Source organism: Arachis duranensis, chromosome 6, assembly GCF_000817695.3.
Source record: "Arachis duranensis cultivar V14167 chromosome 6, aradu.V14167.gnm2.J7QH, whole genome shotgun sequence".
Taxonomy (NCBI): Eukaryota; Viridiplantae; Streptophyta; class Magnoliopsida; order Fabales; family Fabaceae; genus Arachis; species Arachis duranensis.
Window position 1 is genome coordinate 84,318,793 of NC_029777.3, and position 19,213 is coordinate 84,338,005.

Consider the following 19,213-nt stretch of genomic DNA (forward strand, 5'->3'; position numbering starts at 1 on the left):
TGCAACCCATAATGTCGGTCATATCACACCCTGTCGCAGTGCACATTGAGTGGTACGTATAACAAAGCAGTGTAGACCCCATGACAACTGGATGCAACGATGGAAATCCCGCAGTAGCGGCAACCATCTCAAAGGGATAAGTGTAGCAGACTTGTCAATGAATAGAAATCCCCCAATAAGCATCATCAAGTAGCACCGGGCGTGATGATGGAGTGTATCCGGAGCTACTTCACCTGGAATCTATGAAACCCTGTCCCTTAGCAAGGTTATCCTCACCTCGAAAACCCGCTTCCCTCCCTTTGGCTGTGATGGCGGCCTGGCGCTAAATAAATCCTCAATCCACTCCAAGGGAGTGTCCATGCCATCATTAGAAGTCTCTGGTACAACCCCCAATTGGCTCTCCATCAGTGTGCAAACCAATGTGATAGGCAACATCCTAGAGCGTAATGCTGACCTCATCCCATGGAAGGTGGAACGTGTGGGTCTCGCGTCTCAACCGCTCGACAAATGCAGAGATCAAAGAATTGTCAAACATGAAATTCCTTAACTCTACTGCATGTCCAAATCCCGTCTTCCTAATATAAGGCAATAGGATGTCCGGTGGGGGAGACCTAGGGTCACATAGCGTGATAACAGTAACCGTGATCTATGCAATATCCATAATATTTACTCTTGCATATTAATCTCGTCTAAACCATTAATTGTATTTAACCATTACTAAAAATATAAACAAGTAGATAAACATCGATAATAAATGCAACAGATACATTATGAATATAATTTGTATTGCTAATATTAATAGCACTTACTAAAGACAGAACTATCAAGCAATATGTAAAAAATTAAAGGAAAAGTATTCGTAACCAAGTTAGAATCTGCCAAGATTTGCCAACAGTAATTAATTATTAATTTAAATTAAAAAAACAAAATTTAAATAATTAGCATTAAATAGAATTTGAAATATAAGGATTAGGAAAATAGTAACCTCTTAAAAAACCTCTCCGCTCCTTCTCATCGCAGCTTCGAAAGTGTCCTGGCTCCCATCATGCAAACCGCCGCATCCCCGCCTCTACAGTGCGCTGCACACATCGTTAATCTCCCGTCGCGCCGCCGGCTGATTTGCGTCACTTGCACCCACGCCGTTCGCCTGTCGCATCTTCGCCACTCGTGACTCGCATACCCAAGGCCAAGCCCGCATTTGCGCTACCGCGACCTACACCTCGACGATCCCTTACGCAGTGCCCGTGCCCTCCGCAACCAACCCCCGTAACCGCAATGCACTCTCTGCAAGCGCTATTTCCTCCTCCGCAGGACCACTGTAGCATCCTTCTCCTCGTGATTTGCATTGCTACTGACCACCATACCACACTCCCTCTCTCTCGTGTCCACCTTTTCAATCCTTTCTACTTCCTTCTGGTGAGCCAATTCATCTTCTTTTATTTTTTCTTTTTCGATTTCTTTCTTTTTCCTCTATTTTAATTTAAAAATCAATATTTTTAATTGTTTTGTTTGTTCCAATATACATGTTATATCTATTATATACCATGATGATGAATGTGGCAGCGGTGGATCTGTGTCAAAATTTATGATTTTATTATTTTTTTTCTGGTTGTTGGTTCATTTTAGAATTTGCATTGTTTGTTGATTTTGTGTTATATTGTTGCTAATGAAAATTTAGGTATGAGATCGTTCTTGGTATATGATTCGACCTTTGTTGTGAAGTTGTTGCCCCATGAATAGCAGAATTAAAAATGTGAATATTATAAATTAGATTGAAAGTTTTAGGTTTCAGAATGTGTTTTTAACTCTTAAACTGTCAATCTGTTATGGTCTCTTTTTAATTAACATAAATTGTGATTATCTTAAGGTATAAGCAATATTTTGAAGTCTGTAATATATTGTTTATGTTGAAATGTAGTTTTCTTTGGATTGAAAATTGAATTCAAGCATGTATAATCTCCTGATTTGTGGATGTTACCTTTTTATGTTGAAAATTGAATTCTAGCTTTTTTTTTGTTATTTATCTTCCATGAGCAATTAAGATATGATTGTTATATGGTTGGAGTTGTACTCTTCGGCTTATGCCTTCCATAAAAGAGTAGTTAGTTTCTTCAGCTTCTACTTTAAAAGTCTTGAAGCTCTCAAAGCATCAAAGTATCACACATTTATATTTGAGGTCTGCATTCTTCTATGCCATAATAATTTTTGTTCTTTACCTAAATGTTATTTGATTGTGGTATCAATAATTCAACTTCTGCATTTGACTTTCATTCTATTTTGTTGTCATAAGATTCTGTTTCACGGATCAAAGCTAGAGTGGTTGCTGGGATGCTTGTTATTGGTATAGCCAAATGGAATGTAGAGCTGGTGCTTGTTGAGTATGAATTACTTGTGTAAGTAGTACCTTTTGAATTCTGTTTAGGGGGCGATTTGTAATAATATATAGTACATAACCAATGTTACTTTTAAGTAGACAGCAAAAACTTGAGGTTAATTTCTGGTAGCATTGTGTACTATCTTTGGCTATGAATACCCTGGTGAAGCCCATATTTGCAAATACAAATTCATAAAGTATATTATGAATAATTTAAAATTCTATGAAGTAATTAGATAGACTATAGTTACATTTTTCACAATTTCTTCAATAATAATCTTTCTACTAAAACTGTATAATAAGCTTAATGTTGCTAATCTATATGATAAAATCAGTCTGTTCTAATATATCGCAATAGAATTTTTTTTCCAAATCCAAAGGATTGAAAAATCAGATCTAACATGTTCATGTAAGATAATGGATAATCATTTTATTTAGAGTCATCTCAACAATTGGTAAAATGCTCTATAAAATTAAATTCTTAAGAAAATTTTTTCACTTCAAGATTACAAAACTTTGAAAAATCAAAGTTCTTATATATATGATGAACGCAGAGAATAGGCACGTCAACCCAAGAATTGGTCTACAAGTTTAGGTATGGAGTTAGCTAGGTTATCTGCTGCTTCTTGTGAAGATACCTTGGCATACACGCGAACAACATCTTCCGTGCCAGATGGCCGCACAAAGCATTGATCTTGAGAATACTTCCCCTATAAACACACAAGAAAAAGAAAAATGATGACAAAGTTGCAATGTAATAGTACAAGTGTTTAACAAATACAAAATATACACACCAATGTCCTAACAGAGAAGACACATCCACACCAGAAAAAATTCCACAAGAGTCTCAATAGAGACACGCACTAATAAGTCCAACAAAGAAGAAAAGTCTAGGCCTGAAACAAAAGCAAGTCCACAAGTCTCTCAAAGCAACATCGAAGTTCTAATCATAAGACACATCTATTAAAGACATATTCGAGCCAATTTTAAACAGAAGACACATCCATTAAAGACACATCCAATAAAAGACATATCCATTAAAGACACATCCGAACAAGTTTTAAATAGAAGGCACATCTCTATAAGTTTTAAATAGAAGACACATCCATATAAGTTTTAAACAAGTGTTTAACAAAAGCCAAAAATCCAACTAATACTAAATTAAAATAGAATCATAGCTTAAAAAATAACCACCCACAAATAGGTCTATCCATTAATCACATTTCAACTACACATAATTAAAAAAAAACTCAGCAAGAGGAACATAATGTCCGTACCAAGAGCAACTTCAAACATTTCTACATAATTCAGACTATTCAAAGCCTATAAATCAATAAATTTTAAACAAAGACTAATTCGACAAATAAATAATCTAAGTCTCAAGTTCTCATTTTTCAAAAACTCTCAAACCATAGTGGAAGCATCAACTAAGTACAAGATACAACGACAATAAGACATAAAATTATTCAACAGCAACATCCATTAATCAAACTAAAAACTTGGAACATTGAACGAAACTAATTAAATTCAGTTACTGACAATTTCACGTAAAATCTAAATCATGGAAATAAAAGACACCTCTATTAAAGACACATCCAACAAAAGACTCTGATTAATACTAAATTAAAATAGAATTACAGCTCAAAAAACAACCATCCACATATAGTTATGAAAAATTAGTCTATCCATTAATCACATTTCAACTAGACACACAGTTAAAAAAAACTCAACAAGAGGAACATAATCTCAATACCAAGAGCAACTTCAAATACTTTTACATAATTCAGACCATTCAAAGCCTATAATCAATAAATTTCAAATCAAGACTAATTTGACAAAAAAATAATCTAAGTCTCAAGTTCTCCTTTTTCAAAAACTCTCAAACCACCATGGAAGCATCAACTAAGTACAAGGTACAATTACAACAAGACATAAAACCATTCAATAGCAACATCCATTAATCAAACAAAAAACTTGGAATATTAAGATAAACCAATTAAATTTAGTTACTCACAATATTACGTATAATCTGAACCATGAAAAAGTGCATAAAAATGAAATTGAAACAGAAGACACCTCTATTAAAGACACATCTTACAAAAGACACATTAACTAATTAAAGACACATTTAAGCAAGTTTTAAAAGAGGACACATCCATTAAAGAAAAGGTCCAAAAGAAGACAAATCAATGTTTATTGCATGAAGACAATAACACCTAGAGGTTTCTGAATAAGAAGAACTCAACATAACTAGCCTGATCAAAGGATGCTAGTAACAGTAGAGAAGGAAGCACCTCTTAATAACCTTTAAGAAATTAATCAGCATCACAGGTAGAACCAATTGATGATTGGATTTTTGACGGTTTAGAGTTTCACAAATGAATTCTCGTTGCAAGTATAGTTTCTAAACCAACAATAATCCTTTCATAGAAAATATTGTTTGTCACAAGTAACAAACCCCTAATTTTATAAACCGAAGTATTCAAACCTCGGGTCGTTCTCCCTAGGAATTACAATAAAGTGTCTTGTTATTGGTTATGAGTTATTTTGGGGTTTTGGATAAGACTAATTACTCTACCTAGGCCAAGAGGAACAAAATCTACACTAAAACTAAAAGAGACATTTCAACAAACACATAAAGTGCAATAGAAGTAAACATTATTAAATGCAAGAATTAAAGGATTCTACAACTACAAAAATAAGAGATCAACAATAGAAAAGCAAAGAAGACACATTTAGTATGAATTACCTCTTATTGAATTGGAAGAATGTAGAAGGAACAATACTAGATCTACAACAAAATATAAGAACAACATAAAGGAAATTGCAACAAAAGAATGGAAGAAGAATGAATGTAACAACAAGGAATTGAGAAGATAGAAGTAGAAGAAGGTGAATTAAAATCTAGATCTAAGAACTAAACCTAATCCTAATCCTAATCCTAGAGAGAAGTGAGAGCTTCTCTCTCTAGAAACTACTTCTAAAACTAAACTATGACTAATAGTCAAAAGTATGTTGATTTCCCTTCAATCTTTGGCTTAAATAGCATCAGAAATGAGTTGGATTGGGCTCACAAGGCTTCTAAAATCGCTGGCCACGTTTTGCTTTAAGTGAACCAGGTGGCAGCAACGGCGCGTGCGCATACTATGCACGTGCGCGCCACCATACGTGTAGCAACTATGACAAATCTTATATTGTTTCGAAGCCCCGGATGTTATCTTTCTAACCCAACTAGAACCGTATCATTTGGACCTCTGTAGCTCAAGTTATGGTCGTTTAAGTGCGAAGAGGTCGGCTTGGCAGCTTTCCGGTTCTTTCATTTCTTCATGAGTTCTCCAACTTTTCATGCTTCTTTCTTCATTCCCTTGATCCAATCTTTACCTCCTAAACCTTAAATCACTTAACAAACATATCAAGGCATTTAATGGAATCAATGAGAATTAGATTTAGCTATTTTAAGACCTAAAAAGCATGTTTTCACTCTTAAGCATAATTAAAGGAGAAGTTATAAAACCATGCTATTTCAATGGATAAATATGGGTAAAAGGTTATAAAATCCCCTAAAATCAATACAAGATAAACCCTACAAATGGGGTTTATCACCAATACCATGAAAAAATCAGTTCAAATCAGCAAGTCAAACATGTAAACTTCGTTAAAAATAGGAACATCCAGTTATTCAGCAAAGATTAAAGAACACCTCAATTGAACCACTAATCGTAGTTTATGAATCCTAGGACAATACAGAGAATCATTTAACATTTATTAGATAAAACCCTAAGCATCTACTAACCTATTGGAGAACAATGGAGTGAAGGAGCAGCAGCAGCCCGCGACAAAAGATGGGGAAAAGTGTCGGTGCAACGTGAGGGCAGTGGCGGACTGCATGGAATGATGGTGGTAGTGGTGCAATGTCGCTGGTTCGAGCAGAGACGGCACTGGGCAATGTTTTTCAAGCGGATAAAAACGGCGTCGAAAGGAGGTTAGCAACGCGTCTCCGTGGTAGGGAGGGTCAGCAACCAAAGGGGGGGAATGAAAACATACAACGGTGGTGAAGAATAACTAGGTGGAAAAGGTGAGTGAAAATTTTGAATTAGGGTAAACTGAGATGATTGGATTCTTTTTTTTTTGTTTGATAGGTCAAGCCCAATAAAATTGGCAGAAGTTGGCAGGCCCCTGTTGGTAACGTAGCAGAGTTGAAAATGAAATCATTCATGTTGTATTATTCTAACCTAACTATCACATTTGGGCATGATTTCAATTAATTACCTATTAATTTCTCTAATGTATTAATTAATAGTTACCTATTTTATTTATTTAACTTCAATTGCAATTACTTACCTATTTTATTGACTTCAATTAAGTTACAATTAGTTACAATTAATTATACAAAATATCAAACCATACTATACCTGACTAAAAATATATAAATTACCTAACTTTGTCTTGTCACCAAATCCTACCACATTAACTAAGTTACTAAAGTCTAAACATCTAAACTAATTATTCACTAAAAATAAAATAAGAAAAAACGCTAACCTCAAAATCTAAAGCTCCAACCACGTGCCAAGTAGCATTCAGTCTATTGATGTCTCTATTGCGGACATATTTTTGAGGGGTCATATTTAATTAAGGAACTCGAACTTAAGCATTTAGAAACTAACAAAATTCTTAAAAATTATTCAAATGCACAGCAATCTTGACTGTTGTGACCTTATATATGCGTCTGAACATATCTCGGATGCTGAGATTCCAAGTCATATATATCTCGGGTACTGAGACCCCTTTCTCAGTTGCCACATATCTCAAGTGCTCAGTCCCCAATCTCCATAATAACACATATCTTGGGTGCACCTAAGATATGTCTCGACGTCGCCCGGTCACAGTATCGGGTCTTAGAGGCCGAGATATGTTCAATTTTTAACTTACCCCTCAGTATCCGAGATGTGTAAGAGTATCCATTTTTATAAATATTTCACATTTTATGTATTTATGTAATTTATATATTTATTTAATTTAAATTAAAAAATCCTCTTAGCTTCTTGTCAAGTTAAAGAATAGAATTTTGATGAATGTAAATTTTTTGGGTAGTATAAGAAAAGTTAGTTATGTTAATAGAGATAGTTCACATATGAGTTTTGATTTTTTTTCCGATGTTCTTAGAAAAATAGGGTATCAAGAGGTTGAAGATGACGACGGAAGGGTAATCTATAAATTTAAAGTGCTTTTTTAACAATTAATAAAAATTTGAGGATTGGATATTTTTATTTAACAGAATTCAACTTTCATGAGTATACTATTAGTTTAGTTTTTTCATAGTTAGTTTTGTTAGCGTTTAAGTTTTTTATGGTTAGAAGTAGTGGTTTACTCTTTATTTCCTGTAATATTGAAGAGGAATCAAATATAAACCTTTACAAAAAGTCAGAAAAAAAAAAAGAAAAACATGTTATTACCAATCCAAATAATGTAAAGAGTATATCATACAAGCCATTTCACTTTAGATTTAGTATTTTAATATTAATTCAAACAAAACTATTATACCGTGAATTATTATGAGATAAATTCCTAAATAGTTTTTGAAATTTCTAACTTACATCACTTAAGTCTTTGACTTTGTTAAATGACCAAATTGACCCCTCACTCTTACAAATATAAATTCATGTTAGTTTAAAAGTTATGTGTCGTGTTAATGTTGCTGATGTGTGCTATTAAGTACCAACTTGGCACTCAACAGCACACTGATATAAACAAACAATGAGTTCAACTTAAATTAGTTCATTCTCAATTATAAAAGTCTAACCCTAAATCTTCATCTTCATAATTTATTTTGATATATTCTTCATTTCCTCTTCAGTTGGAGACTGCAAAATTTAGAGAGTGGTGTTAGTGCATTAAAGATGATGATAATGATGCTACTGTGTCTTGTAATTAGTGTTGAAATTGGTTTAGGTGTCTAGTTGTTGGATTTTCTAGTTAACAAGCAGATAGTATGAGTGTGTTGATGATGATCATGTAATGTTTGAAATTGCTTATGTAATAATGAAGATAACTAAAGTTTAGTTAATTATTCCTCACGATAAATTGTGAAAAAATAAAACTAACAAGGATGAATTATAAACACAACAACTTCAACTTAACATTATAATAACCATTACAACAGTATTATTTGTGTAAAAACACACAATAGTATATATTATGCAAAGGAGAACACAAGTATATATATGTTGTCAAAGCCATAAAGCAACAAATGTCCACTATAGAGACAAGATCTAAAGGTTGTCAGTACCTTTTTATATTATTTTTACTGTACATCACGTGAGGCATTTCTTAATTAAGGAGAGTGATTAGGCTTAATATGTTTAATTATTGAAGATGATCATGAGACTTATATTTTTGGGCATTTTGACTTTTTTGTTGAATTTTAAAACATTGAGGGATGAGGGTTGGTTTCATTGTTGTTGGAGCGTATATATACACTGAGTGTGTGATTGTTAGTAGGACATGAAATTTTTGTTTTATAGAAAAGAAAAATGAAATTTGAAATTTTAGGCTTAAAATTTGTGCATCAAATATGAAATTGAAAAATAACATATGACCAGAATCAAATAAAAAAAGGCAAACAAGATACGACAATGAAAAAAATTAAATAAATAAAACAACATAGGGTTAGAATTTTTTTGAAAAGTTTAGTGTGTAGGTTTAGGATTTAGAGTTTAAGAAGTAGTAAAGAATGATGGATTTTAGGGTTTAGTATTGATGGATTAGAGTTAAAGTTTAGGAATTAATATTAATGTATTAATGTTTAGGAATTAGTATTGGTTGATTATAGATAATTTAATTAATATAACTTATAATATCAATATTATGATCAATAATAGTATTATTATTTATAAGAATAATATTATAATGTATAATATTGAACATTATGATATTAATATTATTACAAAGAATATGATAAAAAAATATATAATATGTATACTAATAGGTTGACTTTATTTTATTTTCGTAATTAGATTATATTTGTTTTCGCAATGAGAGAGAATGAGTGGGAGAGAAAACTAGAGAGAGATGGGCAAATGAAAGATCAGTGGCAAGTGGTGAGAAGAAGAAAATCCAAAAGCCATTGGCGGCTAGACTAACCGTCCGCACAACAAAGGTCATGGAGGCAGAGAGATGTTGAGAGCAGAGCTAATGAACACCCACATAGATGGTTCGACGGGATAGAAAGTAAGACAGTGACCGTTAGGGGTGGCAATGGGTAGGGTAGGGTAGGGTTTGAACCCAACCCTAACCCTACCCGCGGGTTGAGTTTTTAACTAACACTCAACCCTACCCTATCCGCGGGTTGAGAAATACCCAACCCTAACCCTACCCGCGCTCAACCCGCGGGTATCCGACCCTACCCGCGGGTTGACAAAAAGAAATATTATAATGACACAAATATCTCAAATATAGCACAAGTATCCTTGGTTCAGTGGTTAGGAACCTTTTGCACATGCTTAAGGTCCTTGGTTCAACTCCTATATGTAACATTTTTAAACATATATAACACATATTATGGGGGTGCGGGTAGGACGGGTAGGGTTGAGGCTCAACCCGCACCCTACCCGCTCCGCAGGCCAACCCGCTCTGTGCCCAACCCTACCCGCAGCGGATCGGGTTGGCAACCCTACCCGACCGGGTTGGATCGGGTTGGGTACCCGCGGATAGGGTCCATGCTGCCAGGCCTAGTGACCGTGTTTGATAATAATCTTCCATTGGACACTACGGTCAGCTGGTTATGGAAGGTTTTTGGCAGTTGGGAAGGTTCTTGATGTGTTCCTATCAAAAAAGAAGAGGGAGAAGAACCCGTTGAGGTTTGATTTCATCAGATACGTATCAAAGATAGAGGCGTAAAGGGCTATAGGACAACTAGATGGTTGGATTGTGTGGAAAAGTAGAATAATGGTACATGAGTCAAAATATAAAAAGGAGATCGACAAAGGAGATGAAAGGAGGATATGATGCGGAACATGGAGAAAACAAAGCAAAAGATACGAGGATGATATTAAATAAAAGGAATGAAGATGCTAATAGTAGAGGAATAAGATCATATAAGAATGCTCTTGAACAAGGAAAATGTATGACAAAAGATGGAATCTTGGATGTGGGGAGCAATATGCAAACCCTGGGATTATCTAAAATTTATTTAGATAGTAATAAGCGGATAATGAAAAAACTAGAGAAAAACTTGATAGGAGAGGCATTACATCCTATTGAGTTTAAGGAGATGAAGGAAAGAGTTATGAGAGACTCGTACACTATAGAAGAAGTTAAGATGATGAGGTTAATAAAGATGCTGATAATGTTTGATTCAAAAGAAAATATGGAGGTTGCAGCCGAATTCCTTTTCTTTTAAAATCATTTCTTGGAAATGAGAAGATGGACAAGAGGAGAAGTGAATAGGTTTAGAAGATCTTAGATTGAATTCTTTGGACTTCGATTGCATCGTTGGACAATGGAGAATATGATCAAAATTGGAAAGGTGTGGGGAAGAGTTATCACGGTGGATGAAAATGAAGTTAGTCTGTTTAATTCTTTTAGAGTATTAGTGAATTCAAACTTTGGTCCAATGGGACAAGCTTTTGCTAATGTTGTTATTGATGATGAGGAATATCAAATTTATGCGAGAGAGTTAAGAGTAATGTATGCATATCCGGAAGGAAGAATGATGAACACTAATGAAGGTGAAGTCAAATTCAGTGACACGGAGAATCTAAGAGAATAACAAAGGACTCATTGCATATTTCAGCAGAATCGCTAAACGTGATTAATGGAGTGGGAGCCGCGATGGTTATAGACACTACAGCAGGAAAAGATAAAAGGTCTAGGGTTTTGGAAACACAATCAGTGCATGGAATGAGGGACAAAGCAGGTCGTGATAGGGAGCAGACGAGAAATTCAAAAAATATGGGAGTGGGGTAATTGGATTGGGTTAGTCCCTAAAAAACACAAGCCTTTGGTGATGATAAGAGGACTGAGGACGTGTTGTGTGAGATAGAAGTGGGTAGTATACCAAATTCTAATGGAAGGGATAAAGAGAAAGTTGAAATATGGGCTAAAGAAATGGAAAGCAGGCCTAATGGAGCAAATATATCACCACAACAAAGTAATTTTAACCCATCAAATTTATCTATTCCTCTGGGCTTTGAGAATGTGGCGTTGGAAGCAGGCAGTACTAAAAAGAATGAGCACGGAGATATTAAGCATAATAAAATTGGGGGCACGAATAGAAAAAAGAAAGTAAAAAAAATCACCAGAAGAAAAATAAAGTCGGAAATTGGGAAGAAAGCAAGAATGATGACTGGCAGACAAAAGGAAAAGAAGAAAGGAAAAAAAGAAGAAAAAAAGTGAATTTGTTTACATAAATTATAGTGATGATGAGATTAAAGACCTAGATTTTGAAGCAAGCAGAACGTGACTTTTGGAAAGCAAGGTGGGACTCGTGGTGCTTAATGAGAGTAGCCAAGAAGTATCTCAAAGACAAAGCGGAGACAGAAAATACCGTTGCAAGGAACAAAACTTATATAAGAGGCAGAGAAAACAAGAAGAAGCATGACAAAGAGGTAGGTGAATCTGATAACATATCTCAATGATAGTTCTCTAGAATTTTAGGGGGTTGAAAAGTAGAGGTAAGATGGAGTGTGTTAGAAAAATTATTAGTAAAAATTGTGTTAGAATAATTGGATTGGTGGAAACTAATGCTAATAATATAAAAGAGTATGAAATTAGTAGGATTTAAGGCAATATTGAATACCAATGGGAAATGGTTCCTGTTGTAAACGATAGCAATGGGTTGATCTGTATTTGAAAAAATTCCTTTTTCCAAGTCCAACAGATAATAAAGGGAGATAGATGGTTATGTTTAGTGGGACATTGCAAAGAAGTGAATGACTTGGTGCTGGTGGGGCTAATTTATGCTCCTAACTCAGTAAGGGATAGAAGTGAGGTGTGGCAACAATGGTTGGGGGTGAAGAATAGGATAAATGTACTAGCCATAATGTTTGGGGATTTTAATGAAGTATTGCGATCAGAGAAACAAAGCAGTAAAGAGCAAATACAGTAGGAATGCAGGAATTTAACCAATGGATGCAGGACATGGAAGTGGTGGATATCCCACTAGGGGGAGAGTTTACTTGGAGAAATGGGAGGTATGCGTGTAAAATAGATAGATTTTGTATCAATATTCATCGGATCTAAAAGTGGCCAAACTTACAGGTCAGAGCGGTGAAGTGCTCTAAGTCTGATCATGTTCCTCTCATCTTACAGCAAAAGTCAAAAGATTGAGGGGCCAAAGCTATTTTGAGCCCTTGATGTTTGGTTTTCTCATTATCAGTTCAAGAAAATGTTCAAAGAGGAATGGAATAAGGTTGAAGGTCAGACAGTGGCTGAGAAAATAAAGAATATAAAGAACCCTCTAAAGGTATAGAACAAGGAAAAGTTTGGAAATATTGAAAAAAAAATTAAGTCCTTTGAAGAAGAGATCGAGAAGATAGATAAGGAGATTAAGGAAGGTATCAATGAGGAGGAAAACCTGGTCACAAGGGTGGCTTTGTAAAACCAAATTGAAGTGTGGTACAAATGCAAAACAGAATATTAGAGGCAAAATTCAAGAGACAAGTATATCAAAGATGTGGACAAAAATACAAAGTACTTCCATATCAAGACAACTATTAGAAGAAGGAACAATCGGATTGAAGAGATCCAAGAAGGAGGAAGATTGATAAAAGAGCCAAGTAGGATAAAGAACATAGCTAGAAAATACTTCAAGGAGTTGTACTCACAGAAACCGATGCCAAAGATACATATTCAAGACAGGGTGATGCCAAGGGTTACAAAACATGAAGCTGAAAGTATTGAAAGGATACAAACAAAAGAGGATACCTTGGTCGATTTCTCTCTAAGCTCAAAACAACTCAAAACCTCTCCTTTCACAAGCTCAAGCTTCCAAACATCAAATCCTCAAGCCTAATTACCCGAATTTCATTCCAAACCACCAAATTGAACTCCAAATCGACAAGAACACAATCTAATTCACATAATATCGCTATAATCATCATAGGTTTCACTAATTCAATAATTTACAAGGATTCAACAATTTCTTACCTTACCCACGAATCAATTGGACAAAACCTAGTGATTATCTGCTATTAGAGTTCACCTAAACAATCAAAATCATTCAATTCCTCGATACTTAAACTCAAAATCCATGAAATTGAGGAGGATAAGAACTGTGCAAGAAATGAAAATTTCTTACCACTTTGTTTAAATAGAATTAAAGAGAATTCCAATACGAACACATGGCCACTAGCGGCTCGTCAATCAAAGCTTCGGATTGAAAGTTATGGGCGATGAAAGTAAATGGTGATTAGCGTCTCTAACCTTTCTCTCATCTCTCTTCATTCAGTAGTGTGAATTCCCTTTCGTTGAGGGAGAAGTGGCTTAAGCCACTTATAAGAGAGTGAATGGGTTGGGCCTTCGGCCCATTTTGGGTCTGGTCCAATCGGTTCTGCTTGTTGGTCTAATTTTAGGCCAAAATCTTTAAAATTAGTGTCAAAATTTGTATTTTAAATATTTCTACTTTTCTAAACTATAAAAATTGAATTTTTTAATTTTTTTATTAATAATTAATTTATTAACTAATTATTTATTTATTTTGTGGGGTTTACAATAACCATAATGATAATAATAATTGCAATAATATTAATAATCAACAACAAAAATAATAGTAATACCAAAAAAGATTAACTTTATGAACAAAGGTGATTACCTGAACAAACCATGATCTCCTTGAGCAACAACATTTCCACCTTGAGTGGCAGCATCAGCACCTTGAGTTTGCAAGTCTGCTATGCTGTATAGGAGGTAAATATCTCACGTGATTGGCGAACTTGAGTTTGTTTCTAACTATGCTTGTCATAGCAAATCTCCTAACCTCCTCCAACAGTGTTTGTATTGGATTGGACCTGTATGGCTTGGTGGTAGAGTTGAAAATCTCAAACATGTTGCAAACATTATCATTCTTTGGGGTTTCTTTGTAGTAAGCACTGGTCAGAGATTTTTTGGAAATTTTGTCCAGATATGCTCATGCCTTCTCATTAAGACTCCTCAGGGTTTGCATATTTTTGTTGAACTCTGAGACAGTTGCTATCCTGACACATGCCCACAATAAGGATTTGATATGCTTATGTTGAGTTTAAAGAAAAATGATAATAATTTGATGATGACAAACATTAGTAGTTTGGGTTGAAAGCCTAAAAGTGTATGTGATGTGTGTAATTTTTGTGCAGGCCAAGTTTAATAAAATTACAACCAATTAAGCCCAAGACTAGTTGTAAACATTTCATTCTCATGTGGCCCTGACAAATGTTAATGATCACAAACCAAGGAGGAAAGTAACGTTGAAAGCAAAAAAGATTCCATCAAAATGAAAAAAGTGATCACTAAGCCTAAGCATCAAAGAAGAAAAAGAAAAAAAAAGTCAGATGCTGGTGCTAAAAGCAAAAATAAAATCAAAGGTTGATTCAGAAGAAAAATCAGCATAGCAGTCCCATTCTTGTAAAAGCACTTTAGCTTGTTGAAGCCACACTTCTCACTACTGATCATTTTTTGGTAAGAAGAAGAAAATGGAAGTTGTTTCTCTCTACTGTAAATCAAAGGTTGCAATTGAAACTTGGAGCCAAAGAATGAACCAATGGTTCAGATTTTTGAAGTCAAAGAAAAAAGAAGAAAGAGAAACAGCTAGGTAAGGATTCAAGCAAACTTTACAAGCCATAAATCACTGCTGCTGTCTCATCTCTCCTCTCCGTCTCTACTCTGAATTTTGGGAAAGATGAACAAAGTCAAAGGTGTTCAACCAAACTCAAGTTTTGGAAGCTTTACTCTTATTTAAAAAGATAAATAGCCAGAAATTAAAGTAAGGAGAGTGAGCACACTATTTAGGTCTTCATAATTTTTGAGCTATACCTTCTTCTCCTTCATGGTTTTACATTGAATTTTCTGTTCTTCAGTTTTATCCTTCTTTGTTTTCAATCAATGAAAAAATGCAATATGTGAGGTATTAGTAAAAGCCATTGAGAGAAAAAGCAAAGAGAGTAATCATAGAGAAAAACCAAAAAATTATGTCAATCTCTTTTGTATGTATTTCTGCCTTGTATTCATGATTTTGAGAAGATTTCCTTGCTAAGTTGGGTGAGCACTTAGTGATTGAAAAGTCTAGGAGTGGACCTAGCCAAATCAAGCTTAGGTTGAAGACTTGAAGTTTAGTTTGTCCCTGGGATAGATTGGGTAGAATCCTTGGAAATTGGTATTTGTAATCTCTGAGAAAGATAGTGAAAATTCAACCACAGTTGTGGTGAAGACTGGATGTAGGCCACATTGCACATGGTGATTGAACTAGAATGCATAGCTATGTCATTTACACTTCTCTGCCCTGTTTCTATTTTCATTCGGTATAAGACAAAAAAAATTGTCTCCTATATCATCAATGTCACAGACATGACAGCATCTCAGTGTATTCAAAAGTAATGTGTTTGTTTTGTTATTAATCAATCATCAAGAGACAAACAAAATTGTCTCCTGCATAACCAACTCCACAGATTCAACAACAACTCTAATTTAAATCCAGTTTGAAGTTAAAGTGTTCAAGTTTAAAAGAGGCCATAGATTTAACCCCCATTCTCTAGGCCATTGAAAACGTCCAATTTGTCCTTTTATTACTTTTGGAAGTTATGTCATAGGTGTCAGGCATATAACCTGTGATGTACACCAGCATAACCTCCTAAAAACACCGATATGAGGCCATACAATTAAAAAACTCACCAACATTAAGTGTTCATCCTAGCAGTTATTATGCTCAAAATAGTCCCTAACAATAAAACTATTGATTCAAAAGAGTCTCATACACAATCCTCATTAATTTAAAAGAGTTCAATATTCCATATATTGTGCTTCCAAAAAATACAATAGACATCCTTTTTGCATGCCACTCATGAAATACCAACCATGTTTACTATAGTCTCCAAGATCTTTATGCAAAAGCTCTAGCAACCACTTCCTAGATTCTTTATTCTCAACAACAGCAACAACCCATGCCATTGGATAAATATGTTGTTCGCATCTTGTCCTATGGTACACAGCAACCATCCTCAATAAAAAACTTTAAAAATGAATCATCCAAACTAATTAAGGTCTATAACCTCCAACAAACCTTTTAATTTCTTGCAACCATCAAGACTTACATAGAAATTTTCAAAAGTAAGATCTCTTATAGTTTGTAGACTAACACCTAGATTGACAGTTGATTTCAGATTTGCCCTTAGTAGCTCCTCTACGTATTCTCTAAACTTAGCATATTGGGCTTCTTCTCATAATCTTTTTAGCTTCTCCTAAGGATTTTGTGATATTAATCCTAGATAATTGCACTCTATATTTTTTTTTGAAGTAATAAAAATTCTCACAATTCCTAAAAGTTTGTTTCCTAACTCTCTTTATAACGATTTCAATCACTCACTTCCTAGTTGTATTCTTATCTTTCTCTCACAAGTATAGTCATCATTAAACATCTTAATCTACCAAAAAGCATGGCTCTTGTTATTAGAATAATACACTAATCAGGTACACTCGTTATATTTACACATAACTCTAGCTCTAGTTGTGTCATTCTTTAAATACCTAATCCTTAAAATCTTGTGGAGTAGTGTAGTTTGTAATAACTCTCTTGAAACTCTTCTCTAGTTATAAATTCCATCTCCAACTATAACCTATAATTACCAAACTTGGTAGCATCATTGAAGATGGGGTTCATAACTTGGTCTGCATCGTTCTTAGAACTTGGTGAATTCTTGAGCTCATCTGACTTTTAAGAATCACCCGAAAGTGAATCTATATATTATTAATTAAGTAAAATATATTATATTATTACATGCATAAGACAAAAATATATGTTAAATAATAAAATAATGATTAAATCACTCAATTACCAAGACTCAGCTTATCAGATTCATATCTTTCCTCTTTCTCAGAGTTTGAGTTATTTGTTAGGAGTTTAGATTTGCTTCATAAACAAATTTTTTTCTTGTGTAAAGTGTTGACAGTTTTTTACTTTTTCTTAGATGACTCTACCTCAAATTTACTATTGAATTTTGAAAATTCATGTCGCAAGTGTGGCTTGTACAAATTATCCTCTGCAAATTCATATGAATTAGAGGAGTTATCATCAGCCCCAATAATTGGCCTTTGTAACTGCCTTCTTGCCATGAAATCTTGTCACAGATACAATGTTCTTGGTGACTTTGTTAAAATGTTAAACTTGAAGTCAACAGGTTTGAATAGTTTGTGTATTTTTTCTCTTTCTGAATTCAGGGATTAGGTGTAATTAGGTTTGGTTGAAATATGATTCAATGGAAGTGGAATTTTGTTTGGGAGGAGTGGAATTGGGTTGTGATATGGGCTTTGGTGTGGGCTTCAATGTAATGATGTCAGGTGGAAAAGTTGGCTTAGGTGTACATGCGTTGGTCTTAGGATGAATACTACATAGTTCAATTGCATTTGGGATCTTTTGCCCATTAGGGTCACATAATTGGCTTAAAATTTGCTAGTTTCATTAATCTGCTCTGTAACACCCCACCACACTAAACTTTACGCTTAAGACGTAAAATAGAGGTGGTGCGGTATTACGACCTCTAAAATAAAATGAGTACATATAATAGCAGAAGAATTATAATATGCTAGGAGCCTTGAAGAAAAGAGGAAACAAAAAATTGCGAAGTAAAAGCGCAACGCTCAAGGTACAAGTTAACTTACGTGCTAAGAAAATCATAATTATTAAAAATAAGATAACAGAAGTAGGAATATAGTGCCAAAGGAACAAAATAACAAGCTCCTAACTCATTCTGTGAAGTCAAGACTGGCCGGAGAATATTTACACATATATACATACATATCCCAAAACCGAAAAGTACATATACACAATCCTGACTCTCCAAAAAACCTCTAGGAGGATCAAAAGAACAAGTTATGCAGAGAGAAAACCAAGTACATATATACACATCATAGCATAACAAAATAACCCTATAACCACTCGCTTCAAGGGTCCAGACGCCTAACGAGATGCCTCTTGACCTGCATCTAAAAAATAACAACATAGTATGGAATGAGAACCGGAGGTTCTCGGTATGGTAAAGGTGCTACACACATAATATATAAGGTCCTGGGAAAGCCAGAGGCAATCCTAGAACACCGACACTCAGATTATAGAGCTTAAAGTATTAAACAGAAGCCATAAAAGGTGGTTTACTAAGGATATTTAAACCTAACTTAACTTAACCTTAAATCTAAATCCCATTCTGCCATTCCTCCATACCTCCAACTCCATCATGCATTTTCACGGACAACTAAACAGACAAAGGCAAGCACAAGAAAGTTACAAGTATTGCATGTAACAAATATACATTTAACATGTCAAGTACATTTAGGCACACCTAGTTAATGCACAAGCAAGTAATTCAAGTAATATGCATATGATGCATGCCTGTCCTATGGCTGATGAGGCTCATCTGTCAGTTATCCAGCCAACCCGACAAGTCTGAATTGTCCTTAGACTGTCCCCCGACGTGCATCCCCAAGAGTCTATGCATAGCTTTTTCTCAAATAATCAATATTGCTCAATAGGGGTAACATTCTCGAGAATTTATATAGTGCCGGTCACACTTACGTCGTAGGGTCAACAGAGTATCGAGTTTTCAACCTGGTACACGTGGTGGCAAGCCACGGCACTTGATGCAGGGAATCTCGTATCTC